Here is a 25817-nt window from a genome sequence, read left to right as displayed (position 1 = left end):
AACATTGTTACAATGTATTCTTATACACAGCAAAGCAATTAAGCACATAGCGATGACTTTGAACTAATCCATTAATATTGTTACATTTTCTCTATTCTGATCAACAATAGGCAGATATGTCAAATCAACTCTTGTTGGACTGCAAGGCACAAACTAAAGGTTGTATTTGAATAGCCTTTGGACAGGTAAACAAAGTATATGGTTTTGGCTCTGTCTCTGCTTCCTTTCCTCAGTAATCCTTTATTTTCTTGCCATTTTCAAAAAAGGATGTCTGCAAGGTTCCTGAATGTAAATTCATCCAAATAAAGCCTCCAAATAACCTGAATGGTTAGTGCCTCCACTTCAGATTCACTGGTCAGGAAAGACCAGACCAGCGTTCATTTGACATGGAAAATGACAATGGACAGTGGTTTCAAAATCAATTTGCCTTAAAACCATTACCTCCTCCGTCTGCCCACCATGAAATTTGCCCACTGTCCAAATTAGGGCATGCGTAGTCGCCTATCCTGTACTCATCCTGTAGTCAGGTGATCAGTCACTATACATATTTGAATGAGTCAAATATGTTAAATGACACTTAGCAGCTTAATGCCAAGTGATTAAATCTCAAATAAGCCTTTCAACTACCAGCTCAAATGAGCACAACACACTCTCAGAAATAAAGGTACAGAAGCTGTCACTGGGGTGGAACCTTTTCAAAAGGTACACTTTTGTTCCTATTAAGTTCGTATATGTACCTTTAAGGTGACAAAATGGACCCTTTAGGTACAAACATGTACCTTTTGAAAAGGTACCACCCCAGTGACAGCTTCTGTACCTTTATTTCAGAGAGTGCAGTATAAACACATATAGGCTTTTAGCTTCATGGAAATTGGTCTTATAATAACAATCCCATGCGCATTACAATAGGCCCAAGTGTTTTAACAAATGTATTGTATTCACAAAAGGACAATTTTAGCTCTTGTGGGCGTCGTATGAACACATCGGTTATTACAGTCGTCACGGCAGTATCGGCATTCACCACGCTCTGTATTTGCACAGTGGCCACAACTAAATATATATCATAGTTTGGAGTGGCTTTCATGGGCTGCTTTGGCTAATTGCCTGTGTTTTCCAGGTGTGACCCAACCAAAGGCACGTTATATTTAGTTTTACATGTGACATCTGTTTCGGGGGCTTGTTTGTTTTGTATGTGGTGCTGTTGGTATTCTGAGCGTCCCAGGTGGATAACTTTCCTTATTAAGCCTTTCGTATTTAAATAAAGCCACACGGCAAAGGGGTCTGTCGTGAGCCATTACACTTTTGAATTTTGTGTTATTGACACCCAATATGCCTAAAACAAATATCAGTTTGTGGAGGATACTTAAAAGTTTGAATATACTCGTGTCATGTTTCAATGCACAACACTCAGTGGAGCCAGGCCCTATTGTTTTTCAGGCATAAGTTGCGGCCTAATGAACTGGAGTTATTTTTATCAGACACTATATATGTCTGTTCTTGTGAAAATAAAACATCCAGAGATACAAATGAACCTGTCAAGCACCTGTAAATCTGACTTCTTCAATCTAAGCAGTGTCCGTTTTGTCCATCCACGGCAATAAACGGTTTCTTAAAGATCCCTCTTGGCCAGTTGGCTACATCCTTCTCTTTTTATCTTGCACACTCTGACCAGTGTTTATTTGCTCCTCTGTCATCCCATTGAAAGTGGAACTCAGCCAGATTGATTCACAGGTGTGGAACACCTTCCATCACTTGACCCTTTAATTTCACCGCTGCGATACTCGATTTGCAAGCCCTGGGATTTTTAACAGGCACTTGGGACCAGCATCTGATAAAGAGCAGCGCTGGAAATCTTTTTCCAAGATGGTGCGGGATTCCAGAGGGGTCAAGATATAGGCTGGGGGAAGGAAGCGCTGTCAGTGAGGCCTCTTTGTAGTTGCCTTTGTTGCAGGTGTTCTGCCACTCACTATTATCCTCTGCTGTCTATTCATCATCTTTACCTGCGTGACATCTGCTAAACTAAGACACATTACTATCAAGGAAGAGACTCTGCACTAAAAATACAAAGAATCTACAAAATTAGGTCCATGATTTCTTGTATCTTTTCTCACTGCGGACCATAAAAAAATGTTCCACAGAGAAAAAAAAGTTTTTGTGTGAACTAGGCTGTTCTTTTAACTTTTAAAAGCAGGGTTACAAAAAGTAACTAAACTGGTCACCAAAATATTTAAAACAGTAATGAATTAACATACGATATGATACGATGCGATACAATATACTTCATTGTCCCTTTAGGGAAATTTTTCTTGGGCTAATGTATGCTGCATTTTCAAATCACACAATAAATACATAACTAAATCACATATGTCTCACATAAACAATGCTATACTGGGGAGCAGAACATGTAGATGGGTATATCAGGCTTCATATTGCACAACTGAAAGACCACTATTATTGCGCAAGTAGTTGCTTCATAGACTAAATAAAAACCAGTAATAAATAACAACGCAGCAATACATAAAAATAAATAGTATAAAACAATAAATAGTGATTGACAGTGATTTTAAATATATATAGTCACCGTTTTATAAACGGTGCGAATAAATAACCGTGAACTGTTTTTTTTTAATAAGTCAGTTAAAAAGAATCATGAATCATTTTCAAACTCTGGTTTGAATCAAACTCGTGGAGAAAAAAAAATCTAATATTTAAGAAAAATTGGTTGTTGTTTAACATAGAGAGGTTCGGTTGATATGTTGACTCTATTGTAATGTAATCTTTGATTAACAGTAAAACTATAAGGTGGGTTACATTTTGAAACCACAATATTTTTAAAGCACACATACATATTCTTGCAAAATGGATATTTACATAGCACAAATATAACCAGGATCACAGATGGCAGTGTTAAATAAGAAGTAAGTTGCCTCTGAATTTTATTATTATTTTGTTTTTCTATAATTTGTCAACTTAAATGTCTTTTGATTTCTAAATGTTTCATTTTAGGAGTAAGTGACTTCCTAGTCATTTTCTTTAGTCTTGAGTCCTGAAAAGAGTGTGTTGAATTTACTGTCTTGCTTCAAATCACGATGAGCTTGGCAATTTAAGCTCACAATGTGTTTTTAACTTGTCACACTGAATACTTTCAACTCCTGAGGGATGATGTCAGCAAAATACCTGACTAGCACCAACGACCAACAGGCATCTGGGAGTAGTTAGAGCTACTTTATTCTCGCACCCTTAGTGTCAAGTGTGTGTGTTTGTGTGTGTGTGTGTGAGAGAGAGAGAGAGAGAGAGAGAGAGAGACAGTAAATGCTGAAATTGTCAGCGCACACACTATAGAAATTAAAACAAATCTGTGTAATATCTTGATATCTTGAACATCTGCAGTGTCCATACATACACACGCATAAGAACGCAAGCAATTGCACATCCTGCCCAGCCCTCTAAGGACTTCTGCCGGATTAAGATATTGTTTTCAGAGAGTAAGACAGCACAGGACTGGTCAGTGTCTTTGGCCGTTCTGAACCATGTAATGAATACAGGCCGTAGAGGAGGAGTTTTGTGCATTAGCTTCTCATATCAGTGAAGATCTCAGGTTTTCAAAACACTTTAGGATGACATGAAGCCTGTGGTATGTGAGAAACAGTTTTGGCCTGACTTTCTATAATAATTTGTCAGTCTCATATTCTCAGGGGCCAAACACTGACGCCCATAAAGGAGCCTACTGAATCATCAAGACACCAAATGCATGGCAGTAAAATTCAATTAATAAACTAATGCACTCTGGTAACAAGTAAACCAAAACCACTCTGAAGAAGACAGATCTGCTGTGTCACTGACAACTTGAACTAGTCGGCCTTTTGCATGCCACATACAGTTAACATTGACCTTTTCCCTCTTTCATGCTATGCCTGAGCACACAGGTGCTGCGCTCATTGGTATGCAACAGGCTTATCTGACAGGCATGCTTTGTCAGACGCATGTGATTTGATACAATGTCTCTGGGCTTAGTTCGTTTTAGCAGTAATGACAGATTAGCCCCACGTAATTGCCTCTCAATTGACTGTAGACATAACAGTGCTTGCCTTTTTCTGACAGAAGCTCAGATGCCATATGAAGGCACAGTGAATAAGTTAAGTGTTTACCGCTCTAAACTCACGGTTCAGGTATTCCGCTCAGCTTTGTTGAGCTGCCACTGGCAGAACGACAGCTGCCCCATCTGTAATGAATTTCTGATTCCTATGTACATAGACATAATTTTATACGTCCTTGCCCTCTCACGTTAGCATTCAGAAGGCAAATCTTTGTTTTCATTTTTCAGCACTGGAAACACAATAAAGGGTTTTTTGCTGTGTAGGACGGGTGTGTATGTAACTTTTTCACCTTGTTTTATGCTCGTGATGACTTGTTGCAGGAAGAGAAGTCATCAGGTGAATGGCATTTGACATAAGGCCTTTGCAAACACTCACCTGCAACAACTAGTATATGATAGGGCCTCTTTTTTTTAATCCGATTCATTCAGGATAAAGTTCAGTATGAGCTATTAGCTATTAGCTGTTAGCTGTTCTTAGCTGTTATTCATTCCGTGGAGTCAGACCTTTTCTGTTTCAGTTTGTAATCGGTTCACAATGTTATTTCCCATTGTCTGTCGTTTTTTTTTTTTTTTTTTTTTTTTGATAAATCAAACACATGAATGCCCTAAATCTATGAGATGAACAGTATTTCCAGGGCAGCTGCCCTTCGATGGAAACTAGAGGTAAAATGTGACACCTGTTTTCAATGAAACAAGTGGTATGGTCTCCAACTTGTGCAAAATAATAAAACCGTTCTGGCACAAAAGGTAATCATATACTCTTCACCATAAATGCATGGGAGATTCTGACAGGGTTTAGGTATGGTGAGCTGTGGCTAGCTCTGTCAGAGAAAAAAAAACTCAAGTAAAAAGCAAATGCTGCTGACATTTAATCATATATGTGACATACAATACAATTCATTTAAGTTAAGAATTGGAGACGGTTTTTATTTGTAGACATATTTAAAAAATCAGGGCTGAGCACATTATCAAGAAGGATTGGCCAAGCATAATATTTGTAACAACTAGCACTGGATTGGCGAGTTGTTTCTATGCAGGCTATTTATAGTGTTAAGTGCTGGTATTCAATTCACTGTGATTTTTTATTTTTTTAAACAAAATATAAAAAGAGAATTATGTTCTAGCTAGTGGAATTATGTTCTAGCTAGTGGCAACTTGTCCATCCTTCACAAGAGAGGAGTGTTTCTATACGGCTGAAACAACAACACCCACTTCAAACAAATTTGGCATATGACTGATATGAGTGATTGTGTTTCTCAATGGAAGGTGTTGCAAAGTTAATACTTTCTCTACCACATTCTGCTGATTGACAGACTTGGATAGAGTTCATATTCTGTGCTTCATTTGTTGACCTAAATGCAAGCTGTGGGTGCACCTGTGTAGTTTATCATTAGTGTTTATCTACTGAATCTGAAATATGTTTGTCTGTGGTTGATTGCTTAAAGAATAAAATAATGGGTTATGTTTAATGTTTGTAGATTTGAAATACTTCGAGACTCTTTTTTTTTTGCTGTTTTATTGATACTACTTACTCCCTCATACACTGTAAAAAAATTATTTTCAAAATTGTACGTAACAGATTATTAGAGTACATTTTACAAGAAAATTACTATTTCAGTTTTTAAAATATATTTTTTTATTTGTCTAATCTACATCACTGTATAAAGTGGTAAACTGATATTAAAGAACTTTTTTTCTACCTAATTTAATGTTTAGTTTTGTTGTTGTAAATTAATGTATTTAGGTTTATTCAGTGATGTTAATATTTTCACTTAAAAAAAACTGTTAATTTAGATATTATCTTTTTTAATGCATAGTACAGTATGTTGCATTATGTTGCAATATTATACTTTACAGTTAGTGCTAAGTGCTTGTTTATCAAAGGCACGAACAGATATATCAGAATGCAAATCTTATAACTGTGAAAATAAATAAAATTATTTTAGAAATTATTTAAAAATAAACTATGAGCAGTATAAATAAAAGTACTAATAAACAGCCAATATGCTAACAATATGCATGCTAATAAGCAATGAGTTAATAGTGAGAATTGGTAAAAAAAAAAATAAAAAAAAAAATTCTTATCATCTGTATTAATATCAGTTTATTTCTGTGTAGCATTTGAATGGTCTGTTGTAATTGTAAACTGTGCAACCTTTTACTTTGCATGAGATTCTTTTAAACAGTTGACCTAATGTACAGGTCAGGGTCAAATCCATGAAGTCACAAACCAAACACAGTGTACCCCCATCCTTCTCAAGCTGATTATCTTTTCCTCTCCTTTCACCAAGCAGCAACATCACCTCACAGCAAGATCTCATGTGTCCAAACTCCAAACAGTCCTTATGAGCTTTTCTCTTGCCTTTCAATGGCCGTGGCGCTCTACAAGTCTCAACTTCACCTGGTAAGTGTGCTCAAACAGAGAGAAACTTCCCCTGATTGTCTGATAACAACAGATTTGCTCTCCACAGATGTCTGATTCAATGTTTATGCTGTCAAGATTTTATCATTAATCATATTGGCCCCATCACACACACTACTTTTATTTCTCATTCATCACAATTTATTACAGGTGACAAATGCAGGATTGCGCTGACTTGTTGTTTCCCAGTCACTGATCCAAGTAACCCATCTACAATGTTTTGTTACACTTTATTTTAAGGTGTCCTTGTTACAGTGTAATTACGAAAAGAAGTATTGAGTAATATTAATTAACAACATGCACTTAGTGTAGACCTAGGGTTTGGTTTAGGGCTAGTTATTTGTAACTATGCAATTGTAATTTACTGTCATTACTATAGTAAGTATGTAACGTAACAAATATATACAGTGGGTATAGAAAAGAATCACCCCCTTTAAAATAATTAAAATGTGTTGCTTTGCAGTCGGACACAGTTTTTGTTTTATTCAGCTGCATTTACTTTTACTTTGCAACTTATAACATCCAAATAAAAGATATAACACCAACATGTCAGAAAAAAACAAAGAAAAAAAAAGATAACCCCCTTGGGTCAGTATTTTGTTTAACCACATTTTGCTTTAATCACAGCCTTCAGTCTGTTGGGATTTGTCTCTGTCTCTAGTAACTTTGCACATCTAGACTTTGCAATATTTGCCCACTCTTCTTTGCAAAACTTCTCAAGTTCAGTTTAATTTGATGGTGAATGTTTGTGGACTGCAGTCTTCAAGTAATTCCACAGAAGTCTGGGCTCTGTTTAGACCATGCAAGGACATTCACCTTTTGGCCAGTTTTGCTGTGTGCTTTGGGTCATTGTTTTGTTGGAAGGTAAACCTTCTTCCCACTGACAACTTTCTGGCAGAGGGCAGCAGATTTTTCTCAGGAATATAATGGTATTTTGCTCCATCCATTTTTTTCTATCCTGACAAGTGCTCCAGTCACTGCTGCAGAGAAACACCCCCATAAGAAGATATCAGCACCTCCATGCTTTACTGTAGGTCAAATTATAAAATTTTAGTCTCATCTGCCTCGGTAATGTGTGTTTTGGCAAAGCTCAGTCATGACTGCATGTGGCCTTTTTTTCTTGAGGAGTGGCTTTTTTCTTGCAACCCTCCCATACAAGCCACATTTGAGGAGAATTTGTGATATTGTTGTCACATGCACACAATGAACACTCTTTGTCATAAATTCCTGCAACTACTTCAGAGTTGCTGTAGGTCTTTTGGTAGCTTATCTGACCAATTTCCTCCTGGTTTCCTCTTTCATCCAGTTTGGAGCGACGTCCTGATCCAGGGAGGGTCTGTGTTGTACCAAATACCTTCCACTTCTAAATAATATACTTCACAGTGCTTCTAGGCATTGATAAAGCCTTTGAATTTTTTTGTATCCATCTACTGACTTGTGTCTGTCAACAATTTTATCTTTTGACAGTGCTTTGCCACCCATAGTTGATTGTTTGCCTGAAATGCTCCAGGAAAGCTCTTTTAATGCTGAGCTAACCTAAATGACCACAGCTGATCATAGTTGAAAGTCAAATGGCTTTGTGTTCCATTGAGAATGTGATTCGCTACACCTGTTTGTGTTTACAAGTCATTTTCCAGCTCGGTGATTCAGGTTTTTTTTTTTTTTTTTTTTTTCTGACATGGTGTTATATGTTTTATGTATATGTATAAGTTGCACTTAGTAAATACAGCTGGATAAAACAATAACTGTGTCCGTCTTCATTTCAAGGCTGCAAAGCAACAAAATCACAAACACTTCTTCTCATCCTTTCACATTCATTACACACTCCACCACTTTAAATAAAATTCAACCCAACATTCATTCAGTCATTCATTCATCGCTGAATTCATTCATTCATTCATTCATTCATTCATTCATTCAACACACTCACCCAAAACTGCTGAAATAGATTACACATTTTTGCCTGGCCCACAGATGTCAAATACAAATTTTAATGATATATCCTACTACGAAATAATTTATGCTAACTGTCAAACTCTTGTCAGATTAGCTGTGCTTGATTATTTGAGAAAAATAGTCATTCTATTTTATATTTTCCTTTTTTATATATAGCTTATATTTTTCTTGTAGTGCATGGAGTGACATGAGACCCAGAAGCTGTCACATCTACATTATACCCATACAGTGTATTAGCACTGCATTCATTAACTCTCAGTTCACACAGAGTTCACTGTGCGCTGGCAGAGCTGAGGAATCGTGGGTCACAGGAGCTGATTTACAGTTAAACCACAGAAGATGGGCTGACTAAATATTATGGTTAAAATGCTTAGGAGTGAAGCTATAGAGTATGCTGTGAGAATGTTAGCATGTCAGTGTGGATGGACCTAAAATACTAATGTAGAACTGCTAAGAATTAACAGTCTCAAGAGAAACATTGAGCATTAGCACAGTGCTGAAAACGAATGAATGAGTGATCTGGAATGTTTAGGGATCGAATACAAGTCAATGCAAGTCCCCCAAGAAATCACAATCCGCTCATGGAAATGAAGGAACCCAATCCAAGAGTGCTTAGACAGGCGCCATTTTTTCTAAACAGTGATCAAGTTCTATCAAATATCAGCACGGCTCTTAAGTGCTTTTTGTGATGAAAGGTCTCCCGTCTTGATCCTCCTCATATAAACTTGTGAAATAGGATCTTTCAAGTACTTGGATAACAATTAAACTCTTGTAAGGTAACCATTAGACAACTCCAACACACGCTGAAGCCTCTTTACCTAAATTTTTTGCTTTGTTTGTTTGCCCCTCAAGCATCATTCACAAGGTTTCACTGACAGCTACATAGAGTGGAATTTGTGGCATTTGATCCAGTGACTTAAAAATACTTTTTTTTTTTAACAAAGCAATGTCTAAACAAATGTCTTTAAATAGAGTGGTTCGGTAACCCGGGCAGGCCTCATTCGTTCCTAGGGCAGCAATTACTCCCCGTAGACTTTGCTAATCCTGAAATATGGACCTGTGACTAATGTTGGAATTTAGCAAGAAATCAGCTCTTGTTTCACGAGGCTTTATTGGAATAAAGCGTGATGCAGTTCCTGTGAAGAATGGGCCCAGGCAAAGTGACTGGGCTGGGCTTCTGCCTCCTTGTCTTTCACTATCACTTTAGTGCTAGTGCTGATTGGAAGTGTCACAGAAGCATGTAACAAGCCTCTTCAGCTCATCGCCAAAGAGATAAGCTGTCAAGTCAATAGCAATTCCATTCAATGTACTTCTGAGATGTGCTGGATGTGTTTGCTTTTAGAAGAGGCATAGAGAGCTTTTTTCTGTTCGGTGTCCTTGAACCTAGGCTTCTGTAACTATAACTGAGGTGGATGTTGAGAAAATATTTTATTTTGTGTTTAAGGCATTTTGAACTGGCAAGACAATAAATAACAACATTCTGTGGAGAAAAACCAGTAAATGTAAAAATTGTATGGAATTTTAAGGGAAGTCACAATGCACATATTTTTTAAATGTTCACAATATATGGTCACATTAGCAAAATTTTGGTAAAAATTTGCACATTATGCACAGCTCACACAGAAGTCACTTTTAAACCAAGTTTCTCTTAACGTGTTTGTATGGTGAAATCTTTCAGCCTCACACAGAATTCCTGATCTTGTGGATTCCCATTTAAATTCGCTGAACAATGGTAAAAGTTATGCTTAAGTTATGAGGTCTGTCAGTTTCTTAATTGTTACTGATTTTTTATAGCTATTTCTTAACTGACACAATGACAGTGCTGTATTTCTACAGAAAGGTGACCCTTTGGAAAGTGCAAATAGGCAGACCTACAACATCACAGTAAACACTTTGAAGAAAACAGTCATTTTTCCTGAAATAGCTGACATGACGTGAACTGTTTTGGTTCAGGAATCTTTCATCCAAAGTGACTCAAAGCTTTGCCTTTCCTTCAAGGGCACAAAGGTGGCAGTTACCAGATTACTATAACATAGAACTGGACCTACTTTGAACCTCAAATGTTCAAATATTCGATTACTGTCACATTATTGACCACTGCTTTTGGAAGTGAACAAATGTATATTTTTAAATAATACAGGTACTTTAGTAATGTTAATTATCTAATGTTTACAAGCACAACTTTGGCTTTTAATAATGCATTAGTAAATGTTAGAATTAACATTAAAAAACATTAACATTAATAAATGCTGTAGAATTATTGTTCATGTTTAGTTCATGTTAACTAAAGTAGTTAACTAATGTTAACCTTATTGTAAAGTGTTACCATACATTTAGTATATTTATCATGTCATAATTTATTTGTATTTAATTGTTTATTGGTAATTGCTTGATTTGTTGACCAAATCAATGTTTTTCAATAGAACTTAAGAATTAGAATTAGAATTGTATATGTAAAGATGTAAATGTTTAATTTTTTTTTTAAATTGACAGTTGCTCAGTTGCTAGGGGGAAAAAGGGAAAATCTCTGGATTATGTTTATGCTTAATATTTACTGTTTATTTTTTGTTTACTGCAACTACCAGTGGAGTAAAAATACATTTCTCAGAAAGGTGTTAGACACCTTGACCTTATATTTATGCATCCTTGAAAAAAAGCTTAATAGTTGAACAATGAACTGAACAGCTAAGCTGTGTTTGTTGGTAAATACTGATTTCTGATAAAGAAAATGTACCTCTTAAAAAGGTCTGTTACATAAACAAGGGCTGCCTGTATTTGTATAGACAAACTTTATAATCTTGTTTCAAAGATAAACTGTAACCGATGACAAAACAACACATAACATGTAAGATGATTCCAGTGCTGCAGTGCTCTCATTTGTAGGAGTTTTTCCACTAGTTATCAGTTATGTCAGAATAATAGTAATATGATATAGTATATCAAATAATATAGTATACTTTAAATAATTCATTGTAGCCATATTCAATTTATTTACATACAGAATGTATAAAAAGTTATACATCAGTGTAGTGGTTTTACTGAAAAAAAAAATAGTTTGGAGAAAAAAAAAAAAAATACTATTAAAAAAGAAAAAAAAACACACACACACACACACACACACACACACACACACACACAGACAGACACTGCAACTTTAATGAATTATTTCTCTTGCATGCATGTCATTTCACTAAACTCATATAAGTATATTTCAACCAAAAATGAATGCCACAAAATATACCTCAGCACAGCTTGATATCATTTGGCCTTTTATAGACCATTTCAAGCCCAAATATGAACTCTAGGAAGAATTAATAATCCCCCAGAGTCTGTACTCATATTGAGGAAAGAGAATACGTTCTATCACTCCCAAAGTACTTTAGCATATGTATCCCATTTATGGCTGATGTTCTGTTAACATTTTTCATACCATACCATCAGCAAGACCAGCTTTTCTCATTGTGCTACACAAATCATGCATTGTATTTTTTAAATATTGATAAAATTGCACTGCATATAACTGCCTGCTATTCCTTCAAAAATTGCATAGTCATTATAGACTCAATTAACTAGTGAAATTGCCACAAAGCGTTGAAATTGTTGTTTTGCTAAAAGTTTTTTTTTTCTTAAGTGTTTTGCCTTTAAACCTCTCATGTGTCTTATCTACCAGCTGACTGAGTACTACAGAACACCGCCTGTATTTATATCATTGTTGTGTTTTCTGCTTTGATCCTCAATTACATTTTGCACCCCTACCAGAACAGCTATCAGGGCAATCGAGAAAGTAGACAGAATCGCAGGACACAAAGACAGCTATAACATCCACAAACAAAATTACATCATGCCATCACACTGCCTCCACCACTGACACACTGCATGCATGGATGTAGAGATCTTCAAAGCCTGGAGGCATTAATAATTTAAGAACAAAAATATATGTGAATATACTGCAAAATACAATGTGATATATTACATAATACATTTCCAAATGTGGGAAACGACCATGTATCAATAAAAATATATACAAATAAACACAAACAATAAATCAAAAAAAAAAAATATAAATCAATAAAAAAATAGCATTAAATGTAATATTTATAAGTTTTATCCTTTATTGTGCACATATGTTGCACATACATTTTCCCATATAAGTGTGAATGTATGTACACACATATATGCACACATTCACATAATGACTTACAGCAGATGTCTAGTTCCCATGCAGCATGCTTTGCTTCTGACTGTTAAAGGAGAGTAAATCTTGAAATTAAGTGTTATTTCATGTGTTTATCATGTGGTTAGGTTGATGACTGGCCAAACACCAGTAAGACTATATATTACTATATTTAAAAAAATAATGGCTGTGCACTCTTCTCTTTACTAAATACTTTAGTACTTGCAGGTGTGCTTGTGCTGTTGTTAATGGGCTATATATGAAAATATGAAACATATATAATGTTAAGTAATTATGAAATATAAGAAATATATTATAAATGTCTATATATGTGTGTGTGTGTGTGTATGCTGCATGAGTAAATACATGTGCAATATTTTTATACACATGCAGTACTATTATCACATGTATTATGTATTACTGAATATAAAATTACACATATTATAATATATAGTTAAATATATTGTTACATATTTTTCAATATATAAAAGCAGCAATTCCTTATGTATTAATCAATATATTGTAATATATTAACAAAACATATTATTCTGTATATCTGGTCACATTCACTGCTCAAAGCTCAAGGAAGAGGAGGGTTCATGACTCGGCCATGGACTTGACAGATGGAGTTGGTCTCCGTGCACTTCTCTGTGTCTGATTGGCCATTTTCTTTCTTGAGAAAGTCCCTGCATTTTTTCAGTAATGGGGTATCTGTCGCAGCAATGAAGCATGGCAAAATACTTTCTGATGCAGGTGTTGTTTGCTGCATTTTGGCACATCAGAGAAGTTACCTGAGAAACTGTTGATCAAATCTGAGATTCTGACCATAAGGGATGAAAATTCACGCCTCTGTTAACAAGATGGAGGTGTTTTGATCTTAAACTTTGCTTATTTGAGCATTCATTTTTGTGTCAGAATTGCAGTCACCCATGATGCATGTGATCAATGAAAGTGGCCATCTAACCTTACATTATCTCTGTTCTGTATCATTTCTCGCTATATTATCAAATCTTATCTGCACTATTATACAATGTGGGTTAATGCCCGTATATTTAGACTTTCTATTGGTCACCTGGGGAAATTCAGCAGAATCTTTCCCATCAGTCTTGTAGCTTATAATATTCTGTAGTTGATGTGATTCCAAAAGATACAGACGCAACTGCAACTGACTCACTTAAGATGTTATCTCAATACTATGAGTGCTTTAAATCATCACACCATCATCGCAATGAGCACCTGTAACGTGACAGGACACATACGCCTACACGTTTACAGCTTAAACAAAGCGTGGTTCAGACCAGTCTAAACTGTTTTCAAGCTGATAAAAACAAAACTGCTTTTGTGAAAAAATATACAGTCCAGGTAGACACAATAAATGCTGCAGTGGGCCTTTGAAATCCTATACTTTGAGGTGCGGTGTGGGTAAGATGTCACACATTTTAAGAACACATGTTCCGTATGGTTGTGCGATTTGGCTTAGAGGATGTGCACATGAGTCTCGACTGCCTGCTGTGTGACGGATGGTCTGGTATTTCTGCATGTGAAAGATCTGCATTTTATTGATGGCTTGATGGTTCCTCTCCCCCTTCCTCAGCAATGTGTCATGAGTACGCATACTTGCACCTTTCTCCTAAGCCCACCCATATTGTAAGAAATACTGAGTAATTCAAAGTTTTCGATTTTTTTTTTCCTCAGTCACTCTCTTAATAGATTATTATGGCAAATTCTGAGACATGAAAATCAGTGTTGTGTAAGCTGCTTAAAAACTGTAGTTTGATAAACTATATACAAGCTACTCAATTTAAAATAACTACCTACACTGATGATGCTATCTAGAAAGGGATAGTTCACCCAAAAGTGAAAATTCTGTCATTATTTACTCACCCTCATGTCTTTCCAGTGTGACAATGTCTCTCCTTTCAGTTACTCACCAGCACTGATTCAGAATGGTAAGATTTTTTCTTTAGAGCAGGTGCTCTGCATTTCCACTAACCAGATAAATAAAAGTAGTGTTATGTTACTGCAGGACTGAGAAAGACCTGCTGAAATAATAGCATTGACTTTTGGGTTGGTTGCCACCTTTTTGTAGAAAGGTGTATGGATCTTGTAATCTTTATGAGTCTTTTGGGCCAAATCTTTTTTAAAACTGCGCAGTAATAAAGGCCTGTGGAGGTATCCAGGCTGTTTGGTTTCATAGGTGTTAAGGGTTGACGAAATGAGCAGGGTGTCTCTGACATATGAGAGATGATATTTTGATGGAGTTCCCATTTGAGGTTGAAGGACCCAAGAGGTGGCTACAAACTACAGGTTCAGTCTGAAAGAGTCAAATAACCTGTGGCTTCGATCCAACATGTCTCCAGGCAGAAACGGCGACCTCCTCAAGTTACATGGTCTGTGGAGAAAAAAACAGCCATTTCTCCATTACTAACCATATTCAAAGTAGTGCCGTGTGTGAGTTGGGACATAGACAACGCTATGGTAGGTGCCCTAAACCCTAATCTTCCTTTATCTTAGGTGGTCAATGCCTCTGAGGAGACCCATCTCAGTCTCACCTACTTCACTAGCTTTTATGAGATAAAGTGAGAATCTAAGAGGTGCTGGTGGATTGTAGATGGAGGGAGAGGATCTTCCTCAAGGGAGAGATCTGTCTTTCTGTAGAGTCCTGTGAACTTCTTTTTAGTATCAGGTGCATTGTCTTGGGGACCCCAGTTGATGTTCCCAAGTGGAATGAGTTTGAAATTTCCCACATTAAAAGCACCAAGACCAGGTGGCTCGCCATTATATGTAGAACTGTGTAGAACTAAATTAGTTTGCATGTCTTTGGACTGGAATTCCTGGAGGCTATTTGAACATAAGTCATTTTTTTTTACCTCAAGCCATGGCTACTTTTAATCAGAACTGTCAATAAATGCACTCATCTGTCTGAAGAAATTGGCATGTTTTCTGCTCCTATCCAGCATGTTTTATCCCAGCGACTGTATTTAAAAAAGAAAGGGTGCTGTAATATACTTCACTTGGTGTAGGAACTGATATAAAAAAGGTGGTTTTGGCTTTGTGGGATATTTACCTTTTAATAAATCATGCACAGCGTTATTAATCGATCAACATTTCTGTTTCTTCACGTGTTTTCACTCCCTAATTGATAATCTTCTAGCATGACAAACTTCATAGTTCTGTGATTTTCAGATCCAGTGTGCTCTCATCAGCCCATGTGTTCTGACTTGGTTACAGTAGTTAGAAGCTTGTGTTGCATGAGACGGCTGCACTTGTTGAAGAGGCTTTCTCAGAAGTCCAGGAAACCAAAGAAGCTGTAGCTGATGCTCAGGAAATAACATGATGAAGAATATACATACAGGTCATGGCCGAAATAAGACTTTGTTTGTACTGTGTAATGCGATTAGAGGATTTTTAAGTAGTTTTGCAAGCAAATGATGCCGGAGCTTTTCTCAAACTGAACTTAGATTAACTTATTAGACATGTTTGTAGTTACTTTTAACCTGCTGATGTCAAGGTGATTTTAGTGAATGAATGAACTCAGTTTAGCTGAAAGGTGCTGTATGTAGGATTGACACCGAGTGGCTGAACTAGGTATTGCAGTCCATATTCAAAATATTGGAGAGGGTTTTCTTCACTTGGCCCCTCCTCCGTATACTTGATGCACACGCAGGTTGCCAGATTGACGACACCAACAGCAATGATTGCACTTGACGATGAATGAAATGAAATACGCTGTGTTTTCCGCCAACTGGCAACCCAGGGTGCCGAAAAACAAGTGGGTAAACTGTCAGTGGGCGGGGTTCACAAACCAAAACAGAGACTGGCATTCTGGCCCGGAACACACATTTTCAAAGGAGAATAACTGACTGTAGCATTGTTTTTCAGATAAACAAGTATGTTAACTTAGCATGTTTCTTAAATATCTGCAAACATATTATTGTATTTTTATGCTTTAGTAGAGTCAAAAACTTACATACAGCACCTTTAAGGTCACACGTGTCCAAGCAGAGTAACCGCAGATGTAGTTTATCACAGAAAGGTTCCACATGCTTTATTTATTTATTTTTTTAAATATACAGCATGTACAGTTTTTTGTTTTACTATGTCTGATTGCCTGAAGTCAGATGTGCCAAAAGGTAAACTGACACCTTCTTCATCTAGCAAACTGTGCATCATTTTTGTCACATGACCATATACAGTAAAGTATAGAAAACAGCCTGTACAGCTGCCTGTGATTGAGATACATGTGACAGTAGTGTAAACCAGTGATAACCCTTTGAAAGATTAGGCATGTAGCCCATCAGATTTTTCAAATTTGTTATCTGTTTCTCCCCTGTATGAGCTTTAATTACATGGAAAATTCATTACGACTTAAAAAATTAGGCTCAGTGATTTTATTTATTCATTCAAATATAAATCTAATTAGCTCAAATTCACATATGAATGAAAATAAAATGACGTAAATAAACTCATTGGTTCATGTGTCACATAACTTTGACATTTTTGAGAAGTTTAATGTTAGATAGATGCATTGCTAATCAAATTTGTATGCAATCCAAAAGTTTAAAATCAGTATTTTTTTTTAATCCAGCAAGGACACATTAAATTGATCAAATTGCCAGTAAAGACATTTATAATGTTACAAAAGTATATGTATATTCCATATATATAATGTTCTTTTGAACTTTCTATTCATCCTGAAAAAAGTGTCATGGTTTCAACAAACCATTTCAACATTGATAATAGTAAGAAATGTTTTTTGAGCACCAAATCAGCATGTTAGAATGATTTCTAAAGGATCACATGACACTGAAGACTGTATATCAAAATATTAATAATTTATATATATATATAAATAAATAAATATATATATATATATATATATATATATATATATAAAAGTTGTTTGACTTGCAATAATATTTCACAATATTTCTATTTATACTGTATTTCTGATAAAACAAATGTAGCCTTGGTGAGCATAAGAGACTTTTCAAAAACATAAAAAAAAGTTGTTAAATTATTTGATTTGATTTGATTTAATTTGATTTGACAGCCAGTAGACACTTAAATTTCAGTCTGTTCTTCATCTAAAGTGATCATATCACTTCACAAGACGTGAAAAAAAACATTCTTCAAATATCTTCTTTTGTGATCCATAGAAGAAAAGAGTTTAGAATGGCATGAAGGTGAGTAAATCATGACCATTTTAATTTATTGCTTTAACACTTAAGAACATTGGTTTATGGCAATTGAAGGAATAAGAGCAAAAATGTGGACTTTTATATTAAAAAAATCCTGCCTATGTTTTCTAAAATACCTTTCTAAATACCACCCCAAGTGTGTTCCAGAGTCATTATGAAGCTGAATCAAGGCCAAGGTGCTCTCCAGCCCTGCAGGGAAGTTCCTGGCTGCTGGCATGCTATCAGACAAGTAGTTGAGACGATTTAATGTGGAACAGTTCGCTTTCTATGGCAGTGAACCTGCTGCAAACAGAGGAGAGAAAGAGATGTAAGATGAATCAAGGAAGATCACAGTATGGAATGGGAAAGTCGGCCAAAACATGGGAGAATGGGTTTCATGGATCCATAAAAGCTTTGAATTTATCCATATGGACATGGAAGGTACGACACGCATTTGTAATTTACCAATTTATTACGGAAACGCTGATGACAAAAGCAGCAGTTAAGCTGTGTCAATTATGTCAAATCCTTCTTTCAAACTTGGGTTTTTTGAAGCGGTGTGAATCACTGTAGTCAAAGTGGCCAAATACTTGTCTGAAGTCTTGCTAATTTCTTTCTTTTTTGAAGATAACGTGCATCTCACGCTTGCTAGGAAAAGTAAAAGAAAGCTGAATGAAAACAAAAACACTCCTGCAGGATGTGTGACAGCTCTCACCTCCGAACCCAGCAGTTGCTCGCTGGTTTCAAATCACCCTAATGACCACATAATGACCTCACTTGAGTCACCTGCTGCCGTGACCAGGCTTGACCTGGCATCTCTTCTGGAAAAAAATCTGTAGCCTTTTAAAAATGCCTCACAGAAACTATGTGGACTAACATGCCATCTCAGCCGCTCGTTTTCCAGTTTAGATTTGGTACATTCTAAGGAATCTTGGCATCCCAGTTGTGTTCAAATAAAGTAGTTTGTAGTTTTTTAGTAAACTAATAAGGAACTCAAGTATACAATGGAGCACATCTGAGATGAGGAATCTTATGGAAAGTAAACTATCCTGCTGGATACATCCTGCCCTGTGAACAAAGGCCTTTGCCAGATGAGACCCCTGGGACCTTTGCACCACTCTTAAACACTCAGAACATTTATGCTGCTTTAAATTTCCTTTTACATCTTTCCCTTGATATCTCAGCTCAGGGATATTGTTTTCCAGAGCTGCATGTATTTATTTTGAATGCTCTGAATCACATATGTTCGCCTTTCCTGGTCAAAGTTTCAACATGGTATAAGCTCAAATAGTCACATTCGACAGATCATCTTTGTAGTATGGTCACTTTCAATTTGAATCTGAAACCCGTTTTTTAAAACAGAATCTAATTGTTGTGTCATGTGATGTTTATTTGGCACTGATAAATGTATTTTAATGCATACTTGATCATCAACTGGTGTTGTTTCTTTTATATTTTACACCATAACGCTGTTTGAAAAGACACATTATTACCTCTTCAATGAACATTCAGTGACCGTTCGGAATTAGGAAGCTTGGGCCATTGTGCCAATTCCCATGAAATCTCTTGATATTTCTTTCAGTTGTTCTCCATTCGTAATTAGTTGTGGTCAGGCTGATCAAAGGACTGGGGCGGCCGGTTGCATGTGAACCAGCGTCTCTCGTGATGACATCCACAAACCAGAATGAAATATGAAATATCAAGTTTCCACGGATGCATGGACTTGTAAGGAAAAAAAGCGAAAGAATTGGGGGATTTTCACACCGATAATGTGAAACATTTGGTGCATGTTGTTGGCCTCTGAAGAGGAAAATCCGGATCCAAAAGTGGTCTGGCAGTAAAACAGAAGCAAGTCAAATGCTAAAACAACAGCAGTCATTGAGAATCACTGATTTAGATGTCATTATAGCGTCTTCCTGCACTAGATAGCTGGGCTCTCATGGAAGACTAGAATGATTTGTGCACTCAGGCATAGCATGGCGTGGCTTACCATGAAAGAAACAAAACAGACCTGTTCTTACTTGCGTTCCACTTACATATCACAATTATGTTGCCAGGAAAATAACCACTTTTTGCAGCTGCAATAAATATTTTGGTTAATATAAAATGGCCCTCTGCTTTTTGCTGTCAGACATATGAAAACCCTTTTCACCAGAGTAAAAAATGAAGCATGTAATTGAATAAAAAAGGAGTTACACTGTGAGATATGAAGTTGCAGTTTCAAGAAATTAGGTTAAAATTGTGATATGTATAACATTGCGAGATATAATGTTGGAATTATAGTTTATTACCTTTTTATTTTAATTATTTTTTTAAAGAAATTGGCATGCATACAGACAAAAACAAATATGAAGTGATGTAGAAGGCATGTAAAAAGGGTGGAAATGATGTAGAATTGTATGAAATAGACCAGATCATTTTAATTTTCATGTACTGTGGTTATGCGATAATCATATTTCAGTAGGACTAAGATTAGAAAGTATGATTAAGACTCAGAACTAAGGATCACACACTTCAAAAATTGGATTAAATGGCTTACACTGTGTAAATCACTCTCTTAAAATACATACAACCAGTATTCACTACCAGTAGTTTACATTCGGTACTTACTATATTGTATTGTAATACACATTTGAGGCCAGAGCTGGGCAGAGCTGAGGTTTGCACAAATTTGTTTATCTGAACCAAATGACTCACTTTATCCTGCTGCTTCATTTGGAGATAAATGCGGTATAGAATTACCCTATGGCCACTTACTCCATCTTTTGTGCAAAGGCTGATTCAAACAGACCGGTAAGTGAGAGAGAAAAGCTGTGGAACAGAGAGTCATCCCTCACTTCAGGCTTCCCCGCCCATCAGATGTTCCCCTGCAGCTCCGAATGAAGTAGCAGACTTTGTAACAAACAACATTGTCTGAGACAGGTGCAGGTGGCAATCAAAGTCTAAACGACCAAATGAATGGCCTCCTACCAAGCTATATAAGCAAATAAACAGAGGGCGGCTTCAAGTGGCAGGATGTGTAACTTCTGCTTGATGGTGGGCAAAGTGTAACAGAAGCTAAACAACGCTTTATCTATTTTGCAGACGCACCCTGCTTAAAAGTGTGGAAGCCATTGCCAGTGCAAAAGGCCACCGGCAGGGATACAGTGTGTTTTTAATTGCCCTCTATGCTTTCTCCATGTGTGGAGGCCAGATCTAAAGCAAACAAGTAACTGTGATGTTTTTTTTTTGTTTTTTTTTGTGAGGCAGATTAAAGGTGTTTGTGCTGTGTGTTAAAAAATCTTAGCTAGGCTGTCCAGTCACTCTTAACAGGCTGCACACTGGGCAGTCAACAGTACAAAGAAGCACATAAATCTCCAAAGTGCCTTTTTCAGTTTTACACCCAAATTAGGGATATAATGGATCGAGGTAAGGGAATGTTTTCAATTGAGATCATGTCACTAACCTTCTACAATGCATCTGAGTATTAGGGTTTGATTATGTTACTGTGTTCCTCACAACTGACAGGGATTATGTGGAAACTCACCCAGAATAAACTATGGCTCTGGTTACTCTTGGGACAGTTTTTAATGATTTTATACACTGTTCAAAAGTTGATACGAAAGTTTTTGAAATGAGTCTCTTATGCTCATCAAAGCTGCATTTATTTGGTCAAAAATGCAGTAAAACAGTAATACTGTTAAATATTATTACAATGTTAAAAACCTGTTTTAATGTGTTTTCAAAAAAAATGTATTAATGTGAGCTAAATTGTCAGCAGCCTTTACTCTAGTCTTCAGTGTCACATGATCATTCAGAAATCATTCTAATATGCTTATTTGCTTCTCAAAAAGCATTTCTCATTGTTAAAAACAGTTGCTGCTTAATATTTTTGTGCAAACTTCTAAGTTGTTTTTTCAGGATTCTTTGATGATTAGAAAGTTCAAAAGAACAGCATTTATTTGAAATAGAAAAGTTTGTAACATTATAAATGTCTTTACTATCCCTTTTGGTCAATGTATTGTTTCCTTGCTGAATAAAAGTATTACCGTAGTATGTATTTATTTTATCACTGCTTTATTTCATTTTAACCATGTTAGCACATGCATGCAAATGTGATTTTTTAAAAAAAGATTTAAATAAAATATCAAAATATATAAAATAAAAGAATCATATTATTGGCTTGATAACTTCTGATACAGTACAAACAATTGATAAAAGCCATAGTGTATAGCATGATTTTCATGTACATCATATGCAAAATTAAGTTTTTGTGAGGAACTGCTAAAAGCAAAGAACACTTGAATGATTTAAACCCTTTATGGCTCCTCAGTCCTGTTGAAATGCTGTATTCTATTTTGTCAAAAAACATTTTTGATATTGCCAAATGGTGACATTTTATAAGGCCTGTGACGTGAGGTAATTTTGGTCTCAATTTTGTAGTTTTGTTCATTTTGCTTTGATATCATTCACTTCCTTTAGAAACATGGTTTTCCAATTACAAGCTAGATATATGGTGCTAATATAGACATAATCATATGCACATAACATGTTTTAGGCCATTAAAGGGATACTCCACCCCAAAATGAAAATATTGTCATTAATCACTTACCCCCATGTCGTTCCAAACCTGTGAAAGCTTCGTTCATCTTCGGAACACAATTTAAGATATTTTCGATGAAAACCGGGAGGCTTGTGACTGTCCCATAGACTGCTAAGTAAATTACATTGTCAAGGTCCAGAAAAGTATGAAAGACATCGTCAGAATAGTCCATCTGCCATCAGTGATTCAACCATAATGTTATGAAGTGACGAGAATACTTTTTGTAAGTAAAAAAAAAAATGCTGCATATGCTCTTCTGTATCAGCTGCGCCACAAGGATACGCTGTTTTCTTTCAAATCAAAGCTAAATACAGATAGAAACAGTGCATCCTTGTGGCGCGTTTGATACAGAAGAGCATATGCAGCATACGGTGATATGGAGAGACACAGAGGAGACTGTTGACAAAGGAATTGTTGAATAAAGTCGTTATTTTTGTGTTCAGCACTATATATATATATATATATATATATATATATATATATATATATATATATATATATATATATAATATATATATATATATACACATATAAAATAGCTAATTTCTGCACTTTTTTGCAGACTGTGAAAATAGATTTAGACCTCCTCAGCTTAATGCTTTTTAGCAGTGACAGATGATTTGACTCGTATTTCCTCCTTCTGTAACTCAGTGCCTGCTTTCTGTGTCTGGTTAAGATCTTTTGTTTTATGGGCCGACTCATGGACCACCACCAAGGTCTAATTGCTTCAGCATAACCTTTCACTCCTTTGGTCATGATTAGTTTTCCTACTTCTTTATCATGTGGCTGACAAACAAGAGGGCCTGATATATTTATGACTGTGCAGTTCATCTGTGTCTGTGATGTGATGGTTGAAGGCTCACAATGAATGTGTGCAAAGTAATGCCACTTGATTTTTCAGCAATGTTCTCCAACCAATCTGGGTAAACATTTTGTCTTGATCATTTATTTTATATTCTGCTAGGACAGTTGGAGCCCATACTTATACCCCCCCCCCCCATCTTAATAATTTAACATAATATTTATAATGTGAAGATGATAAAATCACATTGCAAACATTCATAATATTGTAAATTAAAGTAAGTCATCCCATAGATCAAATATCATTCTTCAGAAATGAGGCAGAGTGTTTAAATGACGTTTTAGCTTCATATTATTGTCTGTATGTGTGTGCAAAGAAAATCTGTGTGTATGTGTATATGCATAATTTTTTTTAACACCTCCTTGTAAGAGCTAATATTTCATTTCTTTCTCATTTTGTCTCTCCCCACAAACTCTCTCCTACTTTATTTTTTCACTCTCTTTCTTTCTTGTTTCACCACATGCAGTTGAGCCAGATCTGTTGTTTTATTCCACCTGCCAAGGATTATGCTATATGAGGACTGTCAGCGTCTCTTTGATGTAACTCTTGGATGGAGTGGAAGTCAACAGCAATGATTTCAACATGTCTCTAATCTGACAGTCGGCGTTTTGTGAACTGGAGCTGCTTTGTAGCTTTCAATCATGGATCAGCTTTTCTGAATTAAGGACTTTGGCTGTAAAACAAAATTAAGTGTGGATACAAGCTTTCATTCACAGTGTTAGTCATGATGGTTGATAATGAAATGAGTTAAATGTGTTCTGTTTTTTTGGGGGTTTTTTTGGCCCCCACTGAAAAATGTTCTGCTGCCTAAAAGTCCTAAATATGAATAACCTCACTAAGAGTGCATTACATGTTTATCTCTCAAAACAAATCATACTTAACAGACAGGACTTGTCTTGTGCTTTGCTGTGTTATCTCAGAGAAAGGTATGCATGAAGATGAAATCTCACTGACGCAGAGCTATCTGTTTATTTGATCGACTGCTTTCTTCAGCTGCAGGAGCATTAAGAGGTCCACAATAGGATCGATGAGTTATCTGCCTGTCTCCTGCTCCATCCCGCTTTCTTGCTTTTTTCCCCCCTCTTTTTCTTTTTCTCATTGTCTCACAAGCTGTTGTGCAGATTTCCCTCAGTTCAGAAGGCCTTGTGTTAGATCCAGCCTTTCTGAACTCTTTTAATCTTTAGAGCAGAGGTCAGCTAGTGGGTCACCAGAAACAGGTCACAGGTCTGTTCTGAGAGAGAAACAAAAGTAAAAAACAATATTATGTATAAAAAAAAAATACTTCATGGCTTATGTTTAAGAATTATTATTAATAATATAACAACATTTTTCGGAAAAAAATCAATAGCATAAACATGCAGAAATCCATTTGTTATCATGTGACAAGGCATTAAAACTAATACTTAAAAATGAAAATTCTGTCATCATTTGCCCACCCTCATGTTGTTCAAAACCTGTCTGAAATTCTTTCTTCTGTTGAATACAAAAGAAGATAGTTTTTAAGGATTTGTTGGTGACCAAACGGTTGACAGTAGGCATTGACTTCCACAGTAAGGCAAGAGGGGGGGCAGAAACGGTTAAGTTACCAACAGTCTTCGAAATATTTTTCAAAATAAAAAATATTTGTCTTCAAAAGAAACAAGAAATGCATACAGGCTTGGAACAGCACAAGGTTGCATGTTTATTTTATTTTATTGTTACATTTTTGGATCATTAATTTTTTTATTTTTTTTATTTATTTATATATATTTTTTAGTCCATATGAAGTCATTTTAGTCATTTTCTTGAAATGCATACATGTTTGGAACAGCACGAGCTTGCATGTTTATTTTATTTTATTTTTATTATTTTATTGTTAAATTTTTGGATCATTAATTATTTATTTATTTATTTTTTAATTTTTTAGTCCATATGAAGTAATTTTAGTCATTTTTTTTAAATGCATATAGCTTTGGAACAGCACGAGGTTGCATGTTTATTTTATTTTATTTTATTTTATTTACTTGTTACATTTTGGGGTCATTATGATTATTATTTTATTTTTAGTCCCTTTGAAGTCATTTTAGTAATTTTCTTGAAATACTTACAGGTTTGGAACATCATGATGTTGCACAAATGATTTCATAATTGTTATTTTGGGGTAAACTATACCTTTAAGGTTATATTACATAATATTAATTACTTTATTATTATGTTTTTCCAGATATGCGAAACATAATTATTTCATTTCATTTACTTGTTACATTTTTGGGTCATTAAATTCCAAAAACAGGGGTAGACACTGAGTTTTTGTGATAATATATTAATTATATTTTAATGCAATACACACACTTGCTATTTATCATCTACACAAAGCAAACATTTTCCATTTCAGAACTCATTCAGTTCATGGAAATTTCCAATAAGAACAACTTATTCTCTGTTAATACTGCCACATGTTCTTATCGGGACTTAAACCCCCTTTTTTGTTTTCTGCAAACAAGACTCTGTTTCCTAAAACATATTTGCACCCTCATCCCTTCTGCCTTCAAAAACATGTTAACAT

At 35.6% G+C, this 25817-nt stretch overlaps 1 long non-coding RNA gene across 1 annotated transcript in view; it reads left to right on the top strand.

Moving 5' to 3' along the window:
• The window catches only part of LOC122145058, a 28723-nt gene extending 3746 nt beyond the window's left edge, over positions 1-24977 (top strand). The window contains exons 2-3 of the long non-coding RNA XR_006160073.1: positions 6391-6500; positions 23739-24977. This is a non-coding gene — a long non-coding RNA (uncharacterized LOC122145058). The remainder of the gene's footprint in view (positions 1-6390; positions 6501-23738) is intronic.
• Positions 24978-25817: the final 840 nt, after the last annotated feature.

This window comes from Cyprinus carpio, chromosome A5, assembly GCF_018340385.1.
Source record: "Cyprinus carpio isolate SPL01 chromosome A5, ASM1834038v1, whole genome shotgun sequence".
NCBI lineage: Eukaryota > Metazoa > Chordata > Actinopteri > Cypriniformes > Cyprinidae > Cyprinus > Cyprinus carpio.
Note: the sequence above shows the minus strand (reverse complement) of the source record. Positions and strands in the feature narration are given on the sequence as shown.